The sequence below is a fragment of the Fringilla coelebs genome (assembly GCF_963513975.1).
Source record: "Fringilla coelebs genome assembly, chromosome: 2".
NCBI lineage: Eukaryota > Metazoa > Chordata > Aves > Passeriformes > Fringillidae > Fringilla > Fringilla coelebs.
In genome coordinates, this window is record NC_140029.1 from 28,459,016 (window position 1) to 28,480,944 (window position 21,929).

Genomic DNA, 21,929 nt, shown 5'->3' on the forward strand with positions numbered 1-21,929 from the left:
TTAATTCTCAGTACAAGAGACTTCATGACACTACAAGCTGCAGGGCTGGACACTGCTTGTGTATGATTTTATGCTCTGCAGCAAAATGTCAAATGTCCTAGATATTTCCATAAATTGAATCTAGTGCCAGTAGTGCCAGATGTACATTAAGAATATATAAATACATAAATATATTCACTGTCCTAAAACACTGGTGCTAATTTTTTTTATGCAGATAAAACTCTGTTGTGATACCATTTTTGATACTTATGGAGATTTTTTCAGCTTTAGGGGTTTTTATTTCTCTGCTGCTAGTCTGTGATTTATCATTCATCTAATTTACCAGTAGTGACATACAACTTGTTCCCACCTGCTGGCTTTTTCTCCATCAGATGCACTTAATGTTTCCTTTCTGCCAGAGCATGTATATCTGTAAAAGCTCCTATTTCGGACCTGAGTGGAAGAGTGATTTAATTTTCATTTCTCTGCTTTTTTCTGGAACATAACAAACTTTTTCAAAATTAAGAGAGATCTTTCTTGGCTATTATCAATTGTTCATTTCTCTCAAAACAATGATAACTGATGCTATTAGCTTTCTTTAAAACATGCTGTTAATACCTATATAAACAAGCACAAAAATTCATGCTGTAGCCACTGTAATGTCCTTATTTTTCCTGGTGGCTTGTAAAATATAGAGCAGGAGGAGCAGCACTAGAAGTTGTACTTTGTATTATGAAATCTAATATCTCTGCCATGTTTTCATAATCCTATTTTTCTGAACAAAATGAAAATAAATATAAAAATTTGTATTTGATATGCAAATAATTCCTTGCATTTCACTGAATTGCTGCCATGGTGACATAGAAATTATAATTCTACTCTGCTGAATACTGTAAAATTAGTCAAGATGCTTGATTGTGGCCTTACATTACGAAGACCTGATTAGTATATATTTCCATTACAATCTTTAGGCTATACCCTTGGACATGCACATTGCTTTCTGTAGGCAATACAGGCTCATTCCTTTTCCCATTGGCAGCCAATACATCTTCCCAAGAGATGCTGTTATTGTGGAAGGCTTGCAGGGTGTTTGTCTGCCAGATATTTAGAAGGCTGGATTCTATACCTGACTATTTTTACCACGGCCAGAGAAAAAATAATCAATTTTTGAACTTTGTTATAAGCATTGTCAGTCTGGGTCAGCATTTTTGACAGCTGAGAAGCTCTATTCAACACAAGCTGTTGAGATGATTATTCTCCTCTGAATAGGAAAAAGAAAGTAAAGGGCAAAGGAAAAAAAAACCAAAATGACAGAGGTTTGACAACCTCCTCTTGCAAAATTTGACACGAGCAATAAAGACAGTGCTGTGCCTAGTAAGATTAATACAACTGTGCCAAAATACAATTCCCCAGGCAACTTCACCCACATTTAAAAAGAATTTGCCTAGAAGCACTATCTTCTCAACATCTTTGGGATAGCGATGTTTACAGACACATAAAGCATTCCCTGGAGTGGTGGTTTAACACTAACAACCCGTTAAGAACACGCACTGACAAGACCTGTACAGATCATTACCATCACCCCACTGGCCTCCAAAAGACCTTTGAGTCGCACTCGCAGTTCACCATCTCCAAAAGAAATATTACAAAGGAAGAAAACGGGAAAACTTCACTCAAAAGTTCCAGGGCATAGGAAGTTTTTTAGCCTATTCTCTCACAGCTCCTCAGTGAGAATTTCACTCATAGGAGCAAAGCCACAAAAACCTTCCAGGGGGCTGTGTGGTCTCAGAGATTCTGGGTCTCAGAGACACAGGGACACTGGCTATCTGAGGATGTCTGTCTGTACCTAAATTCATATCAGCTTCTTTAGAGGCCTTATTGGAAGGTCAAAAGGGTGAAGAGGAGTGGGGACAGATCTTTCTGGTGTGATGCAGTGGATGCAGGGGGCCCAAGAGGCAGCTTAAGAACCAGATTCTGAAGACCTTGTTTATGAACAAAGGTGTGGTACTGGTTGGTGTAAGATTATAAACTCATGGTGCTGCACAGTGGAGAGCAGGGCTGCATTACCACTTTGAGCTCACCTCCAGAAGCAGTGACACAACTTCTTTCAGAGTACTTGAAGAACCCAGCCTCCCTAATTCCAATTTAATCTTTTTTGCAAAAGTCCTTTTAAGGGCCCCACCTTACGAGCAGCCGTGAAGAGATGACATAATCTGTCCTTTTCGTGTTGCTCAGCATCTCTGAGGTGGTGCCACGTGGAGGTTTTCTGCAAGAGGGACAGTTTTATCCCCATCTGAATCTGAGTAAAGGCACAGCTTGTCACCCAGCATCCTTTGCATCCCTTGCATCTCTTCTTCTTAATTCCCTCTGAGGTGCTACACTTGGGGGGTTTATGAGCTTATTCTTTCAATCTCTTCAGGATAGACCTCCTCCTGGAGACTTCCCAAGAGGTAGAAGAAGATTCACAGCACTAATGGGAACCTTCCTTGGAGGGGCTTTGACTACTTTTTAGGCTATGCACTGTATGTTCTTTCTGGGTGAACAGACAATTTTTTTCAACAAGGGTATCCTGCAGCATATGACGGAATTAGAACACATCTCACATTTTAACATCATGCTTTGTAGTATAATTTTGTGCCATGAAAAGGCCATCATTTGTCATTAAAAAAAGAGAATCATTTGCAGCTGAAAATGTTTTAATTATTTCTTCTTGAAATTACTTGGTCATTCAACCCCTCACACTATGTGGCCTATTTGACAGAAGGAAACAAATAACATCAGTAAGATCTTAGGAAGCTAGATAATGAGCTCTCTTGGTATATCAGATCTTTAGCTACACTCATCTTACAATTTCTGATCTAATGTTTAAAGCTCACCAGTTGGTCTCAGTGTTTGTAATAGATAATACACAGAACTTCAGAGTCTTAAAATGAGAGCTGCTGAGTGCACCTCTATTTTTGTCTTAATAGCTCTCAGGCTTTTTGCATGGGAATAATTGAAGGTTATGAAAACTTTCACAAAAATGAAAAACTAATTTTAACACCTGATTTAAAACTCTTGGTCTAATATGGCAATGTTTTACTGATGTGGAATGCATTTGAAGTAGAGCTGTATGGAGATAAAGTAAGGCGGATTTTAGCCTTAACTTCATTTAGTGAGCCCATTCTCCCAGTTACAGACAGGTTGTTGCATGTCTGCTTAGTACTGTTATTATAGAAATAATTGAACATATCTATTTGCACCCTCTTCTGTTATTTCCTTTAAGGTCTACAGAGTCATCCTCTCATTTCTTGTCTTTTTTTTTTTTTCAAAACTGCCTACAAGACTCTGACCCTTGGACAATTCTGATATTTCTTCTCCTGGGGCTTTTTGAAGTTAATCACTTCAGCTCACTACAAAAACAAAGATAAGATCAATGGCAATCAAGTAATCCAAATGACAGTTTAAAATCATAGACTAAATTATTTTTTTCTCCTTTCCCTTTTCCACTGTAAGATATTTTCATGCTGTTCATTTGAAACTACATCTGAGTATATTCTCATGCAGCTAAGGTCGGGAAATTGTCTTCAGAAAACCAGCAACCTGCAGAAATGCTCAGACAGAGCAAAGGCCATTCTTAGTGCCACCAAGCCACCTGTAGCTCAAACCTACACGAGTCCAGCTTCCCTGACTGCAGCTGGAGAATGAAGCCATGGAGAATGGAGCTCTCCTGGCATGGCAGGGTAATGCCCCTTGCAGCAAACCTGGCCTTTCTCTGCATTATTCCTATGGCCACCACCTGAACCGTTTCTTCTGAAAATTTAACCCCAAACTTCAGCACAGTTGTCAAATACGTTGTTCTCATCTATTTCATGACACAATATATAAAGTGAGGTGAGAGCAGCACTTTGTGTCCTCTGGAGATGTGCATCGCTGGTCAGCCTGCAGGGAGCATCCAGAGGTATCAACACCTTTGTAAGAGAGACAGCTGTGAATCTCTAAAAAGGCTAACAGTGACATGAAAAATATTTCAGCCGCTGTTTCCATCTATCCAGCCAGGATTCTGGTTGTCTTGGAAAAAGCTTGTCCCTCTGGTATTTGTGTGCAAAGTGTCTTGTGCAAGGGAATCTTGGTCCCTCAGTAGAATCCATAATTTTCTGCAGTTGAAATACCCATACTGTGCACAAATAGGCTAAAGGTTTCACACTACAGCCTCCTAATGTATTTTTTCAAATGCTATAACAGCCTTTTATTCTTTAACTGCTCTTTTCTTTGTTAATTGTTTTCTTTTAAGTAAATTTTGACAAGGAGACAATTCTAGCATGTATATCAGATATGAAAGCATTAATGTTTTATTTAAAATCCTGACTATAAAATTGCTTTTCCTAGTGGGGTTCCAACAGCCAACTACTTCATTTTTCCCTTTTCTAGGGGAAGTTTTGTATTCATTTGTAGCAGAGATTTGTGAGTCAAGTTCAGCAGTGGGAAAGCAGCAGCGGCCTGCAAACACAGCAAAGTGCATAATGAGCACATGTACCTGAACTACTACAACACTTCACAGCAATAATATTACTATTTAAAAAAAAATCTGAGTTTCCAAAAGAAAAAACCCTGCTACAGATAAAACAGGCTCTTTCCCAGAAAATATTATATACATTAATATACGATGCTACCTTTTCAGTATCTCTGAGAGGCATTTCCATGTGTTTCTTAGCCAGAAATTATATTCACTGTATCAGCGGCTGGGGCAGAGTGGTGATGAGAAGCTGCGGTAGCCGTGTGACCCCTGCTGGCAGGAAATAATTGAGAGTAAAACGTGAGAGGAAATGAGACTCTGATTGTAATGAATGACACGCTGTGACTCAATCAGTAACCTACATAAAGGTTTGCAGTACCAATAGAAGAAATAAATAAAAGCTCCTGCCGCTGTGAAACGGAAGACAAATGATTAAAAAATCTTCATTTAAAATGTCAGTTTAGCATTTCATCAAGAGAGGATGAAAACCTCTGCTAGCCCACCTCTGCACTAAGACTTGTCCCGTTGCATTGTGCCTCACATCCATCCCCAAGAGCCAAACCCATCTGTGATGGAGGATGTGGTGACAAACTGCCCCTGCTGGAACTAAGGCAGCGCTCAGAGCTTCCCTTCTGTCCCAGTGGCTCAGTTAACCCAGGCCAGCATCCAGGCTGCTGCAGGAATGTCTGAAACAACAAGAGAAGAAAATGTGTAAGTGCCAATCTTGGACATGGTTACTGGAGTTTTCTAATGGTTTTGGCCACTACTACTGGCCACAACAAATCCAGGCTTCAGTGGCACAGAGTTGAGTGTGGTCCAGAACTGACACCTACTTCCCAGATGGATCACACTGAAGTCAATAGAATGCTATAGCATATTTCACACTGCACTTTTTATGAAGCCAAGTAAAATTTAGGAGATACAGAAAGGAAAATGCTCCAACAGACTGTCTTTGATCTTGTTAGTATATAACATTCCTGTTAGTAGATAACAAATACCTTAATTTGGATTACACATTATTCCCCTTTCAAAACACAGTAGATTGCTAACACACTTAGACTAGTTCCATGTTGATAAGCTGTCTTGCACTTTATTGGTAATTTGCATCACTAAGGCTGAGGCTGACTCATAACCCATCAGTCCAGTGCTCCAGACTCTCCCTCTTGTCTGGGCACAGCCACTGAAACACACTCCCAAACTGAGGACCTTTCCCATGGAGTGGTCAGTTGAGCTCTCTGCTATAACCCACAAAGTTATTTTCTTCTCTGAAATATCTGCAAGGTAATGAGGTTAAAAAAAAAAAAGGAGAAAGAAAGATGGAGCAACTGAAATAGAAAAGAACAAATACAAAGAGTTTAGTGTAGCTAAGTTGTATCTGCCTTTTACACGGGAGGAGCAACCCCAGGCAGCATTACATGATGAGGCCACCCAGAGATGGAAAGCAGATATGCAGAAAAGGGCATGGATATTCTGGTGGTCCCTAAGTTCAAGCCAGACATGTACCCTTGCCATCAAAAGCCCTTTGCCACAAACCCTACAAAAGCTGGCTTTTGTAAATCATCCAAAATCATCAAAATTGCTAAATTTTGGTATATTGGTAATTGACTGGTAAATCATCAAAACTGAAAGCTCATAGCAAATATTTACAATTCTGGTATTGCTCATGCAGCTAATTAAAATTACTGCATATTTGCCAGACTAAATGCATATAAACAGTCCCACATCTCCACCCCTTCCCTCAAGTCTGCCAATTTACTGAGGGTCAGTTTTTCCCAGTTTTTAATTCACTGATCATTCCAAAACTCCATTTCACATACCAGCTCCATGTTACAGAGACCAATATGCAAACAGTTTTACACATCTTGCCGTCCCAACTCACAAGGTATTTCCTCAGCAGGTAGGTGTTCCCACCTCCCATAGAGAGAGGAGATATGGAATAAATAAGATTATTTCCTGAAGAAAATGTCAAAACAAGAAGCTGAAATCAGCCATGTGGGAGTTAACAAGCAAGACTGCACAGGAGAGGACAGAAGAAATTACTGGTTTTCCATGCAGGTAGGACATCCTACAGGGCTTTGGATTCCAGTGGGGATAAAAACAAACCTCTTTAACTCATTATCCAAGTTCAGCCCTTGGTTTAAGAGTAATGAACTTGGGTGAGCTTTGTGGTCTAGCAATTTTACACTAAGTTTTCTTAAGTGTAGGGAAATTCAATATGACAAAGAACTGAACTGCCTCCTGCTAGAAACTCATGGCTTAAAGCACTACAAGGCAAACACGTATTGCAAGTAAGACTGGTGAAGGGTCTTATTAAACACATCACTCCTCAGGTGAGTCCCAAGAGCTGAAGCAGAAATTTGGATGCAGTAATGGCATTCAAAACAGAGCTAGCCATTCACCCAGTGAGCTGGAAAGGTATTTTTCATTTATTTCTCATGTGTGTTCCTGCTTCTGCCTCTGCACTCTAGAGATATAGACACTGAATATGTGCTTTCTATAAGAAAACTCCTCAGGAAAATGGCAGTGAAGAAGGACTTCTATAATTGGTGCTAATATATGCATGGAAATTGCTGGTCTTAAACGGGCTAAACGGGGTTTGGAAATATTAGAGCATTTCTATTTGGTTGTGCGTATAACAAGCTGTTGAATGGTATTCTGACAGTATTTGCAGAGTAAGTATTTCTTTGTCTTAAACACAAAGGCAAATACTCTGCAGATTTGTGGGCTTGCAGATGATGATTATTAATTAATATCCTCAGTGCAACTTTTGGCACTGAATTTCTAAAGTATAGTAGTCTATGAAAATAAGCAAGCAGAATTTGTTTATTTTTGGACAAAACTAATATGAAACTTGAATTTAGTTAGCACTCACTGGACATGTGGTTTGGTCATGCATATCAGTAGAGTGGATCCATTTTATAGAACAAGTTTATAAAGGAAAAATTAATGCCCTTATTTTAAAAAATTTTAATAAAGATATTACTGTTCTCAAAATAGATTATTCCAGAGGAACTAAAGACCCCTGGCAGGTGTATTGGTGGGCACAGACAAACTAACAGAGGGTGTATTGGCAGAGACAAACTAACAGCTGAGGTCACCCAGACAGAAGCCTGCCCACCAGAAAGAATGCTTGAGTTCACACACATTATCTTGTGTCAGGGTCACAACCAGCAGACAACCCAGACACTGATGACCATAAAAGCATCGTGGCAGCAATCAGCCAGACGTGGTTTCTTTTGTCTCTTTTCACACTTTGCACATTGTTCTTTTACAAATACCTCTCTATCCTTTTAGCTGTTTTTGCTGGTTTTAGCACTTCTCCTGTCACAACACTTCATGTTGCCATTCCCAATCAACTTCACTCCTCTATGCTGGATTTTCTCTTTTCTGACCTTTTCTTTTCAGAATGAATGAAGACAAACACAAACAGGCATATGACTGCAGCAGTATGTCCCCATGTATGGCTAATCTGCAATAGCTGCAGTACATTCAATTCACACTTGAAAAAAAAAAGGTAATTTAGATTGATTTTCAAGGGAAGCTGTGCTTGGAAAACAATAGACTTCAATTTTCAAAGATAAAGTAAGCTGGAATAAGAACTCATTACCACAGCTCTTATATTATCCTTCCTCCCCCAAAAAATAAAAATTAAACAGTTCATTGAAACAACCATCAGAGGGTGCATATACATCATGAGTTTGGTTTGATCCCTATTTTAGTGTTAGACCCTGGTACATTAGCTGCTCATACACATAAAATGTGTTCATTTCAACTCTTGGACCCCAAGCTCCAATTGCTCCCCTGAGGATTCAGCCCCAGCCTAAAGGATGTGGGCCAGATCTCATTAATTAGTCTAAAGGAGCTCATAAAAATTGTATGAATGTACTTGAAGCATTCTTTTCCTAAAGGAGGAGAACTGACCTTTAAAATTTATAGATTGATCTGAGTGGGAAGGATATTTCTATATCTGTTGATAGATGATTTGAGATAAGAACGGACTTGGAAGGTGTAAAGAATTTTTTCACTTCCGACTACATAGCCCATGGAAAACGAATCAGAGAAGGATTTAAAATATAAAGGGGGTAGTTACAAATAAGTTATATCCAGATTTGTCTGTGCAATGGTCCAGATACCTCCCAGTCATACGTTTCCAACTATAAATGTCGAAAACTGCTATCCTGAAATTGAGCAGAAACTTTAAACTAGGACAAGAAGCAATCAGTCAGGAGAAAATCAAGAACTAATACAAAAGTTACAATCATATGATTTTGTGGCTGTGGTAATTCTCATGATTACTGATCTAGCTGTGATGGTATTTCTATGGCTATTAAATAAAGAAACTCAAACTTGTCTTTTTTTTTTTACACTTCACACAGAATGTCCAGAAATAAGGCAAAAGTTCTTCTATTACATAAAAAGAGACAGGAATTTTTTCTTGGAGAAACTCACTGGCATGTATGAGGCTATATTTCACAGTCCTGTTTCCCACGGTTCAGAATTTTACTGAAGTCAACTGGGAGGTGAAGCACCAAGTTTCATCTTCAAAATTTGGCTGTACTTCATTTATGGTTGCCAAAAGAAAGAAAAAACAATATTGTTATTTTAGGGGGAGAAATTAAATTTTCCACTCCCCTCTTAATTAAAAAAAAAAGAAAATTGAGAGTCAGTAATGTTTTTTTAAAGCAAGCTATTGCCAGACTGAAACCAAGACAGAATGCCACAAACTGAGAAGTAGCAATCTGATAATCTGCTTGGTCTTTCCTTCCTAATGCCAGTGGAAGTTCCACACTCTCACTCTGAATTATGTTCACTGAACACAGTTCAACGTGTCATTTTGGACACTTGAAAACAGACCTGCTCTGAAACGTTCTGAGGAAAAGAAGTGATCACATGGCTTTAGCCTATGCTAGTACTTCAACTGCTTTCTCTTGTTTTGCACATCCATAGATCCATATGGTTTAGCACACATCGGTGTGCTATACATCCATACATACAGCAACATTTAGAGTATAGCCCCCTCCCAGCAAATGCCTCTTTTATGAAAAATATGAACTATAGAACCTTATAAAAATGGGTTAGGGTAAAGATAAATACCAAAACACAGAATTGTTAAGGCTGGAAGGCAATGCCAGAGACCTTCTAGTTCAATCCTGCACTCAAAGCAGGGTCAACTAAAGCAACGCTGAACACTGACAAGAAAGGGTTTGGATCTCTCCAAAGATGGGGACTCCAGAACCTCTCAGAGCAGCACAGTGCCAGTGTTTGATAACTTCCACTGGAAAAAATACAAACCTTGTATTTAATTGTAATTTCCAGTATTTAGGTTTTTTCCACTGCCTCTTGTCCTGCCACTGGCCATCACTTAGCAGAATCTGGTTATGACTTCTGTTTTCTCCTGCAAATATTCATACACTTGAACAAGACTCCCTGAGCCTTCTCTTCTTCAGGCTGAACAATCCCAACTCTCTCAGCCTCTCCTCATACAAGAGATGCTCCAGTACCTTAATCATCTTAGTGCCTTAGTTGTACACACTCTAGTCCATGTCTTTCTTTTACTAGGGAGCCTGGAACTGAACCTGGAATTCCAGATATGTTTCACCAGAGCTGGTTAGAGATGAAGAACCGCCTCCCAAAATCTGCTGAGAGTGCCCTTTCCCATTCAGCCCAGGATGCTGGAACTATTGTGCAGCGTTCTAACATTTACAGCATTAGCATCCTACAGAATCTACTCATAAAACTGGTTTCTTCACATGAATTTGATTTTTTACTTGGAAAACCCCAACTGTTTACATACATTACACTTAAATAACAGAATATATCACTCAAGAATGTACAGCTTACAGAAAATCCTGTCTGCATAATAATAAAAAAGTACTTTGTCTTGGAGCAACTGGGAAAAAACACAAACTCTTTAGACAACAGTCACTCATAAAACAAAACCATGAAAGTCAAAGCTATTTATAGTGCCTGAGATTATACGACTTCAGGAAAAAAATCACTGAGAAAACACTGCTCAGTTTCCCCAGTCTGTTTCTGAAGTTGTTTGATCTAGATAAGCAAATAAATTTAATTACTTGAAATAAAATAATAAAACTGTAAAGATGATCAGAAATATCTTTCACCAAAGTGCAGATAGGATGCAACATGTACAATTTAGAAGGGAATATTCACTTCCTGTGCTATAGGAAAAAGCTTTCTGTGTGCTTTCTTGGGTATTTTTACTGCAATTGCCAGTGGATAAATATCCTAAAGTGTAGCAGGGGCTGTAAAATTTCTGTCCTTAGTGGTTTCAAGACCTGACAAGGCTGTCCTAACAAATCTGGTTGTATCAGATAGCTGAGTCTTCTTTGAGAAAGTTGCTGGACTAACAACCCTCCAAGTTTTCTTGCAAACTGAATAATTCCATTATTTGATGGCCCAGATGATTAGATTTCTTCTCTGATATATACAGTCTTTGGAGACCTGAAAGGCCATGCTGTCCCATATGAAAATAAATTCTTTGCAAACTTGTTGTGCACTTCTTGCTTTATTTGTACTGTGCTGCATATGAAGCAGGAGGAAATATTATAATTTGAAAGTATAAATGCACTCAGAAAATTCATTTATGCTACTTAAACTGTAAGTAATTTCTTCCTTCCCTCAAGACTGTCAACAAAAGAATAAACTCTAAGACTATCTGAGGAGATTTGCAATCTGACAAAGTAGAGGACAGGAAAATGATTCTGAGACTTATCCTGTTTAAGCCTATCCCAAGATCTGAATGTCCTTTATGTGTTACAGAATTAATCCCGCTTCTCCTGATTTTCTGCAGACTCTGGTACTCAAAGAATTAGGTTCATCTTCCCCTACACCCCCAAAGTAAGCAAGATATGGAATAGCTCCAGAATGAGAGGTACCCCTTTATGTTAAAACACATGTATTTCCTTGAATTTGCTCATTTTTCAGATAATTTCACAAAGATGGAATGCAGAATTTCACATTATATAAAAGATTTTATGAAGCAAACACGACTGAAAAGCGTTTGTCAATTGAAAGGAATAAAAAGCTATTCTCTGTGGAGGAGAAGCTTTTACAGGATAAGAAAAGCTTTTACAACACAATCCAAAGCCAAACAACATCCATTTCACTCCAAGTCTGTCTTCCCAAGTGTTTTGCAGAGTTTTACAAACCTAAAAATAAGTTTAGTTTAGTACAGAGTAACCTTGGCATAAAAACTCCAGAACCTGAGTTTAGAATCAAAATATCACCACTGTTTTAATCACCTTTTAAACAAAATCTGTCAAAAGTGAAATTTGCAAAGAACTTTCCTCTGGAATTCTCTACTAAGAAAAAAAAATCTGTTTTATAATTTAAATAATTTTGTTAAAGAATAAAAAAAAAAATTCAGGAATTCTAACCAACTGAAACTGGTAAACTTCATACAGCTTTTTCTGTGAAGGTCTATTGACCTGGTATCCCTAGAGCATCATAGTGTTTTCTTTAAGATTTGCTGAGCAGTTTGTCTCCAAAATATGCAAAATAGTGAATCACACCAATATAGTGTAAGGAGTGAATTGAGACACAGCAGGACTAATTCAAAAGGAATTATAAAACTCAGTTTGATAACTACTAGAATTTCAAATAAATGGGGAAACTTGAAGGGCTTTTTTCCCTTTGCTGTGCCTTCACACACACACTTGGTACAGACCTTCTACTGTAACCTCCAGCTTCACAACTCTCTTCTTTCTGCACTCCCACTCTGTCCCCCAGCAGACAAGACCCAAATTGTCCTACCCTGTGGGACCCCCAGTGTGTTTGGTAACTGTGTGTGCGTGTCAGTGCCACAGGCTGTGTCTGTACTTACATGCCAAAGCCAGGGCAGGCTGAGAAGGATGTCTGTCCTGAGAAGGCACCCCAAGAGGACAAAAGTATTTACAGATCAAAATTTTCCTCCTTAATCTGTGTGTGCACAATGGGCTGTGCAGGGAGGATTCTCCACAGCACCCTTTCAATGAGCACAGCCCTTCTTCCAAATAAGATTAGGAGGCAGTGCCACCACCCTTGCATCCTGCCCCGGGCACTACATTGCCGCCTTGGCAGTGCCTGTACGTGCCTGGGTGTATCATTAAAGGCCTTTTCTGCATGGAAGCTGGAGAGAATGGCTCAGAACTACACCCCTTGGCTCTCCTAGGCTAGAGACCAGGAAGGTAAACAGCTCCACATACTTAACCGGGAGCAGAGGTCCCACAGGGAAAATGCAAAGAAACTGTTTTTAAAAATGGTTTTCTAAGTCTTTTTCTACTTATTTATTTATATCCTGAATGGCACAGGCTGAAGATTGAAAGACAGAAGTGTCATTAGGGAGTGACTAGAGACAAATAAATATTCTGCATTAGAAAGCAAACAAGCCAAAACAAGGTGCTTTTTTGCTCTGTGAATATTCCCTCTAGGTCTCATTAACTGTCAGAAATTAGGCAAAGTTCTAAACATTTTCCACTGTGGCTCTTGCTGCTGGGAACATTCATATTGATGTCACCATTTCAGAAGTGATTCAGAGCAACTTGAAGGCAGAAATCAGACAAACTTTCTACTGAAACTAATATCGCCGGCTGTCATATTACATTAAAATTTCATTGCCTGTGCTGCAGCCGTGTTCAGTTTGTGTGACCTTCCTGGTTCTGCAGTGTCAGAAAAAAAAGCTCAGGCATAGCTTTTATGTTTGTTTTTGTGAGTTTTCATTGTGACCTTGCTTGCCCTGGGAAGAAATGGACCAAAAGTTGTCCTTGTTGTTACTGCTCTTTAAACTCTGTCTTTGCTAACAGCTTTGGGAACCCCTAGGTAGACAGGGTTTTTAGGACTCTGCCGTGCTGTTTTTCAGTGCAGCTCTTCTGGCACTGGGATAAGAGGGGAGTTATGCCAGAAAACTTCTTTTACTTTCGATTCTGTGCCTCTGTTGTTATTAAACTGCAAAGGTTCCATATTGCTAGAGTTTTGTACCTCCTTGATGGTTCTTGTAGGCAGCTCCTCTAAGCACTGACTCTGCCTGCCTCTCACAATAGCCAACTGACTCCAGTTCCCTCTTAACCAACCCACTCTTTTATAACACTCTTCTTCTTATTGGCTACAGCTGCAGCCTGTTAGAGTCAGGCCTGTTCCCAATCTCTAATAATTGGCTCAGCTGCAACTCCTTAGGGGTAAGGTCACTTTCTACACTACCTTTATTTTCTCATATTGTATCCCCCTACATGCCTTTGAGGCACAGATACTCAAAAGCGCATCGGCAGCTAATGCAGCCACAGCAGACGCCCTGGCTCTCCCAGGAGGGGCCCAAACTTCTTTTTAAAGTCCAAAAGAACTATAGAGGGGAAACACACATGGGTAAAGTTGGACACAGCTATGACTGCACTAATCTATCCTCTGAATTCATTCCCCCTGTGCTTACAAAATGAATACGTGTAATAAAATTAAGGGTCTACCAGCCCAGCTATGGAACAGCTCAAAAACTGTGTTCTTTATGGCTGACATTCAGCTCATCTGCTTCTCACTGTACCTGGAATTGCTACTCCATATGAAAGCTAATCACAAATAACTTTCATTAGTTAAAACAGAATAGCAGGATGAGGAGCAAGAATCTAGGGCAGAGTCACTGCAGATAATATGAAACCAATTAAGTCAGTTGATGATTTGCCATTTCTCTTGTTGCAAAAAGTGTGAATATTAATGATCTACACATTTTTAAAAGAAAATAAAATGTATACACTGAATTACATGACTGTAGAGGTAGCCCAATTAATAAACCATTTCTGCTAGATCATCTATTATAAGCAATAGAAAAATTTTATTTCTCTCATAAATATATTGAAGTCTATAAATGAATTTTTACCACACTGCTCAAAGAACCTATTAAACAGGGAAAAAGCAAAATCTAGAAAGGTCTACTCTGCTCTTGATGTGGACATCATGGTCTCACCAATCCTTAAGAGAGCAGTGTCCTCCCGTTAGCTTTGCTTTAGGAGTTACTGTCACACATCATACTGTCAAGATCAGTAATACTTATGTGAAAGAACAATTTAATAAAAGTTGGGTAATCAGCTTTTACCTTGAGAGAGGGTATCTGAGTACAGCTGCAATGAGGAGTTTAGAGCAAATGCCAAATGAAACTCACAACTTCGCCCACAATCTTCATTATCTGCTAAGGCATTGATCTTGGGTTTGTCTGTTTGCAGCAATGAAGAACAGAGCAGCAAGAATTACCTGCTCTAAAAGAAGCCTGCATTCTAATTTTCTTTTTAGAATCTGAGCCAGAGCTTTATAAAGCCCCATTCCTGCTTGCCTTTATAAATAGTTGAGCTTTAGAAGTCTTGTAACTTGTATGCTAAAACAGCTTGGAGTGGTCTCTTTCAGAATGAAGCATAATTAGATGTGTCAGATGTTCTATCAGCATTTTCTTCAGCACAATATAAACAGGTATGAAAAAAATCCTTGGGCTAGCAGCTCAAAGCACAATGAATTACTGAAAATTAAAACATAAATTTTAACTTGGTCACTCTTTTGCATCAGCTACTAAGTAGAAGAAGACCTTTGGGTGAAACAAGAAATCCATACAAGTTTACCTACATATAAGTTATGCAAAATGGAATTTAATTCATTCTTATCAACCAGCCTTAAATATACCAAACAGATGGCATTTAAGATACCACTACCTGTGTGGGAGGCACATGTTGATCACCTCATCCATTATGGTAACACACTGCTCCTTCGTTCTCACTACATGTAGATTCACCAGAAAGGTTGTTCATATATTCTTTCTAATCCATTGGGTAATAATGAGAGAATATATATCTTAAAATATAACTGAGAACATATAAATTAAAATAGCAAAGATGCAAGGCTTTGAGGTTTTATTGGGGGCAATGCTGGCAATGGTTATAATGAAATCTAGAGGCAGGAAAATGGAAATGCACATTATATTGCTTCCCCTCAGTGGCAGGGTGTTGGAAGAAAAAGTAAATCCTGCCATATGCAATGTATTATTTATATACTGTCAGACTAGTATGTAGTTTGAGCAGTGAAAAAATAACCTGTGTAGAAATAGAGATCAGTAGTATACGGGCTGAATTCATGAATATGAAGGTGGCCATAAACAACTCTAATTTAAAAGTGTTCCAGCAAAATTGTATTTTTTCTTAAGATATCTGCAGGGCTGCAACCTACAACATCAAGCAGTGCAGAACAGGAGGCACTGAAGAGTTTGTGACAGCAGATGTGCCTGACTCCTTGTACAGGATGTCACCCAGGGGGTGTTCTCTGTCACACATTAAACCAGAGCACAGTGAAATGTGTAACCATAAGGCATGAGCTCTTGTTTCCATCTCGAAATACCCAGGATAGTACATTGGGCTGGAATGGACCTGCAGAATTTCCTACCCTTTTTCCTTCTTTCTTTAGGGTTCACTTATCACACAGCTCTTTGTGTCATCTATTTTTCACACACCAGTAGGACAGTGTTTCATTGTATATGCTGCCTCCAGAGAAAGGAGACAGTAGAAACAATGACTTTGGCAGGATCAAATTTTCATTATTTGGAAGACTGACATCAAAGCAAGTTGGCAGAAGTGAAAGCAGGTACAGCAGAAGGAATGACCCAGTTTTTAAGATTGGTCTCTTATTCAGTAGCTAGCCACACAGTCTTCCCAATGCATTCATCCCCATCTTTGTTCTTGCTGGGAGTTGGAAAAAAGGAAGGAAGCTGCTCTCAAAACACCTGTGCAGGTGGATGTATGATCACTAGCAAAGTCCAGTACTCAACATATAATATTTATTTATTTATTTATTTATTTATTTATTTATTTATTGACCACAGATGGAATGACTTTACTAGAAGTCCAGCACGACCCAGAGAGATAAGACCTGAGGTTACCAAACACTAAATAGTGGTGAGCCTTGTTTTGAGCTTCTCTCTGCGTTAAGTGGAGAGAGGGAGAGATCAAAGGAGATGTTTTCAGAAGACAATATGCATGGTTTTTAATGGGAATATAGGAGGAATCACTAGAGGCATGCAGAACTCCCCAAACACTGTACATACACATAAGCAGTAAAACATTCTTCAGTCCTAGGTTAAATTAAACTGTACATAATAATTCTAACCCTAACTCTTAATTTCTGCAAGACTCCTTTCAAATTGTCTGTAGCTAAGCAAAAAATAGCCTAAGATCTCTTTCTTTCATCCTCTTGTAGACTGCAGATTGGATGGAAAACCATCCTTCAGGAAAGCCTGGGCAGGATAAAGAAATGGGCTGACTGGAATCCTATGAAGTTCCACAGAACCAAATGCAAGGTCTTGCATGTGGGGCAGAACAACCCCCTGCACTATCACAGGCTGGGAGCTGGCTGGCTGGGGAGCAGCTCTGCACAGAAGCTGACAAAAGGATTAGACCTGATGACCTCCAGAGGTCCCTTATAAACCAAAATATTTGGTGATTCTGTGTTTCTATGAAAAATCCTGTACACAGGAATACTAGAGAAGCATAGGGAAAATTTCCAGCTACTAAGCAAGGCAAATGATTGAAACACAATTCTGTCAGGTCTGAAAAGGGTTAGAGAGGGAATACAAACATGCAAATGTTCTACATACCAGAGAAACACAAGATTTGGAGTAAAACATTGGAGACAATACAGATAAATGAAAAAGAAAAATTGCTTTTAACTTAAGAAAACGCACAATATTTTGTCAAAATTTTCTTTAACTACTGTCCAAGAAATTGACACGAATTTTTCCGTATTTTAAAACTGAAATTAAATAAAATTGAAAATATATTGCTTTCATGGAAAACAATGAGTAAAAATACTTCAAATAGTAACACATAAAATGGAAACAAACTAAAATTGTGAATGAAAAGAAATAAACCCAAAAATATTTCATAATTTAAAAAAATCAGTTCTGAACAAAAATTGGTCAAAGTGCCCCTTTTGAGATACATTTATTTTTTTAAAGAAAACCTGTTTACAAAGAGCCTGGAATTAATAGCATTATACTGTTTTGTACAACAGCACAACTGAGTACTACAGCTTTCAGCTAGCCATACATTTTTGGCAACGCAAACCTGTAAAAAATTAGTTTAATAACATACAGCTGTCATTTCTCTCAAAGACAACTTTTCAGTAAACAAAAAGGCAGACATACTAATATTTATAAAGTGGCAGCAGCATGAATATGACAGCCTTTTATCATACTGCTGTGACAAAATCTCTTCTGTCATCTTGCTTTAAAAAACATTCTATTGAAAGGCAGCATTCCATTTCCTGTCAGATGAATGATGAAATGGTTCTGTTTAACATCTTTTTGTACTCTTAATATGAAGCAGGTCATGATTCACCTGCACACTTCTGAACCAGGATAAGTACCTAATTATATATAGTCAATATTTAAAAGTACAATATCTAATACAATAGAACAAATGTGACTTCTGCAGTGTCTGCTCTTTACCACTAAGAGGAGGTGAGAGTGACCTGCAGCTGTTACAGAAGCTAAATGCCAAATGTACACCTGATTCCAGAGTATTCAGCAATATTCCAGAATGTTCATCCCTTAGGAACACTTGAAAACCCCTGCCTCTCTTTTCAGAAGTTCAGTCTTTTGCAGAAAATCTAACTAAAGACAGGGTTTGAGACAGCTACACAAAAGTGGCCTGGTACTTAGTGACCCTTTAATAATTACACAGCTCATTGGCCAAAGATGCCAGAAGTGGAGGAGAAGCAATAAAATAGTTTCAAACAAAAATGATTCAAATTAAAACAGTAAAAAGCTAAAACACTGAGTTTACAAAAGCAATAATAAAAAGAACCCAAATTATCTATTGTTAATACTCTCCATTCTGCCATCATTATAAACCACTCTAGTTTATAAACACTCATTATATTTTGCAATCATGACAGGCTTGTGAAATGGGAAGTGAAACTAGAAAACCCAGAAAAGACGCCTGCCCAGAAATGTACCTTTGTAGTTTGGATCAATACTGTTTCCATTCAATCTCTGAATGGCAGCTAAGGTGGTGTGTTTTTAGGAAGATCTGATGCATTAAATTCTCTTGGTTGGAAGTGTTTTGTTTGTGGGGTTACATTATAAGCTTTCCATTTGGTTCTGCAGAACCAAGCTTCTGCATCTTTCAGCTACTCTTGCTTATGTAAATATCTCTTTGTTCTATGTTTTGTCTGAGTAGTAGTATTAAAACTTTTAATAGTTCTTCCTCTCTAAAATGCCTGGGTACAGCCTGAAGATTTTGGTACAGTTAGCAAAATGGAAAAACTGAAAACATTCAATGCTTTAGCCATTCTGAAGAATATAAGTTGCAACAGGTAAAACTGGCTGAAACAGCAAGACAATCACAATCAAATTCAAACACCATCAACTTCCCAAGGCCCACAATATCCCTATGTTCTTTGGCTGCAATGACAGGATTTTTTCTTGTGAGGCTGCTGTTGTTTTTAAAATATCTTTTTGTCTGGGTCGCCAGAATGTTGTTATGGTTACTGACATTTTGCTTTTCAAGAGCCTCATCATGAAAAGCAGCTTTTTCTGTCACATGTGGAAGGACCATGCAGACATGGGGAAAATTATTAAATTGCAGTGGATTGTAAATATTAGGGCAACACTCTACCACCTAAGGACAATGACAACAAGGGAAACAAGTGGAATTAATCTGATATAGAATAGCTGCTATTGTGTTTCCAGATTTACTCCTGGCATTTGAGGAACTATAAATGAACAGACACAACCATTATAAATTCTAGGACTGTTTTTCCCTAACTGTAAAATACACCTAGAGAACCATCTAGAAATTCATCCAGTGTCCTAGTAAGCCAGTGAAAAGGAAAAAAACTACCTCTGAAAATGTTTGATTCACTTGTTAATAAGAGTGTCATATTTTTCAGAAAAACTTAATTGCTACTTTAGCGGTATTTATCAGGATGAGCTATATGCTGAGCTGAGATCAGTGGGATACTGATCAGCTCACTAATACTGATGAGTAGGATACAAGTCAGCTCCGCTGACTTGAGCAGAACCATTTATACTCAAAGACTTGAACCACTTTCTTTTTGACATTTATGGAAATATCTAACACTGGACTCCTACTGTAGCAAGCCTTTCTGTAATAGTATGTATGCCAGCTGAGGAGCATTACATAGCAGCCTATGCTGCCTTAGCTATGCAAAATGCAGAGCTGGGTACTGTGAGCTGAAAGTAAGAATCCTGATTACATAGGTCTTTATAAGGGTTGATGGTGCTATATCTTGCGAAACAAGCTGCTTTTTATAAATCTTGCTCCTCACAAAGCCTGCTGTTTAGACCATGAAAGCTTAACTGTTCTCATTATTTGCACTAGACAGTTCATTACTTTGTGTTATTACCCTAACAGCCATTCAAGGCAGAAAGGACACAGGTGCTTTACTCTCTATTATTATAATATCACTATTTCAGATGCCAAAATCAATCATTGATGTGTATTCTGGGAGATAGCAATGTATTGACCCAGGCAGGAATTTTGAAAATGCATTCAAGAGCTAAGTTGAAAATAGATTTTGATATGTTGCTGAGTACTTTTCCCAGTTTTGAGGATGCTGTGCAAATTCCTTTATTTTTTTTTTTATTATAAAACATATTCAAAGCAGCCTTAAATACTCAAGCAAGTTTTAAGTTCTGCCCTAAAAATATTAAACTGATTCATTTGAAAAAGTCAATTAAAATTTTTTATTAGGAGAAAACCAAAACTTTAGCCAGAATTCACTCTGGCACTTCTTACACAACAGATTTTTCTAAGACATATGATGTATTCATAAGATATAAGAACCTCAGTGCAGTGTGAATCACTACATATACCAGGCAGATTTTGGTGGCTAATGCTGAAGGCTGAACAGTATCTTGGGAATACAATCGCAGAATCACAGATTGACTCATAGAATCACAGAATAGTTTGGGTTGGAAAGTTCCAGCCCTCCTGTCCATCTTCATGGCCCCTCTCTGGATTTTCTCCAACTGGTTCACATCCTTCTTATATTGGAGGTCTCAGATCTGGAAGCAGCACTCCAGGTGGGATCTCATGGAAAGGAGTAGAGAGGTAGAATTCTCTCCCCCGACCTGCTGGGCATGTTATTTTGATATAGCCCAGGACAAGTTTGGCGTTCTGGGCTGTGAGCCCAGAATAGCTGGTACAGGGCTTTCAGTCCCCATCCTCACTGTCACCCTCTGGCTTAAGAGCATGTGCTGCTTTTCACCCACTCTGCATTTTTATACATAATATGCAAATTCTGGCCCAAGTCTCACACAAAATTTCTGCCTCCTGTCCAGCCACTCAGATCTGCATTCTCTCATTGGCAAAAGGGACAGGATAGGAAATGGATTGTACCATGGCAATCCTTGGGATTCCCTGAAAGAAGGGTTTTGACTTGTGTTTGTGAATGAAATAATAAAGATTTCTTCCCATTGTTCATAAAACAATTTTAGTTAGGATACCAGCATGAACAGTGAATTTGTGAGAATTAAGGAGTGCAAAAGTCTCATCTAATTAAATACAACAATGTACAGCAGAATACCAGAGCACTAATACTGAAGATGCTTAGTGAAGTGAAAGAGTAAACCTCATAACCACAATCACAAACATTCAGTTTCTGGTCTTGTAGAAAATGATCTCTTTTCTTCTCTTCTCCCTTTGGCTCCTCATCTAGCAGTAGATACTATGCAAAGTCTTCAAAATATGATATTGTACAGAAATCATGCAAAAATTACAGCTCCAGTGAAACACAGGAATTTAAACAATACTAAACTATGTGAAATTAATCAAATGGAAGACAAATTAAAATTAATTCTTTCAGAACACTGAAATGCATTCATGCATTTCCTTTCTGACTGATGCTGAGAAATGTTAAATTGCAAATTTTATTTGTTTTCACATTTAGATCTGTTTTATGGCTTCACCATACATATACGTTTTCCCAGGGAGACAAAAATACTGCAAAAATACTGAAGAGTTTAAATTTTATATTGTAAGCACTTATAAAACCAGAAGAGATTGCTGTGAGGTGGCTTGCCTAATTGCATTAGAGGGTTAGAATTTTGTAACCAAGGTGATGGGGGCAGAGCTGTGTAACAGGCCATGGGGCCTGTTCCTGTGGGCACTGGGTTTGGTACCCAGTGATCAAGTCTCAGCAAGAACAGGCAAATCAAAAACAAAACCACAATCAAATATATAATGAGATAAACTGCAAGATCTTTAGGCAGGTGAACTCCCACCTGAAGCTCCCTTCAGAGACCAGTGCAATGTTAGACTTGCACTGTTGTACATGAACAAAGATGAATGTTTCTGCAGTGTTTTTTCTTCCCCTACTGCTGCCCTGGGTAATAGCTTGTAATCAACTGTTTAAATTAGGAAAGGGGCAGTTTGTACTTGTGTGCTTTGACAATGTGTACTTGTGGTCATAC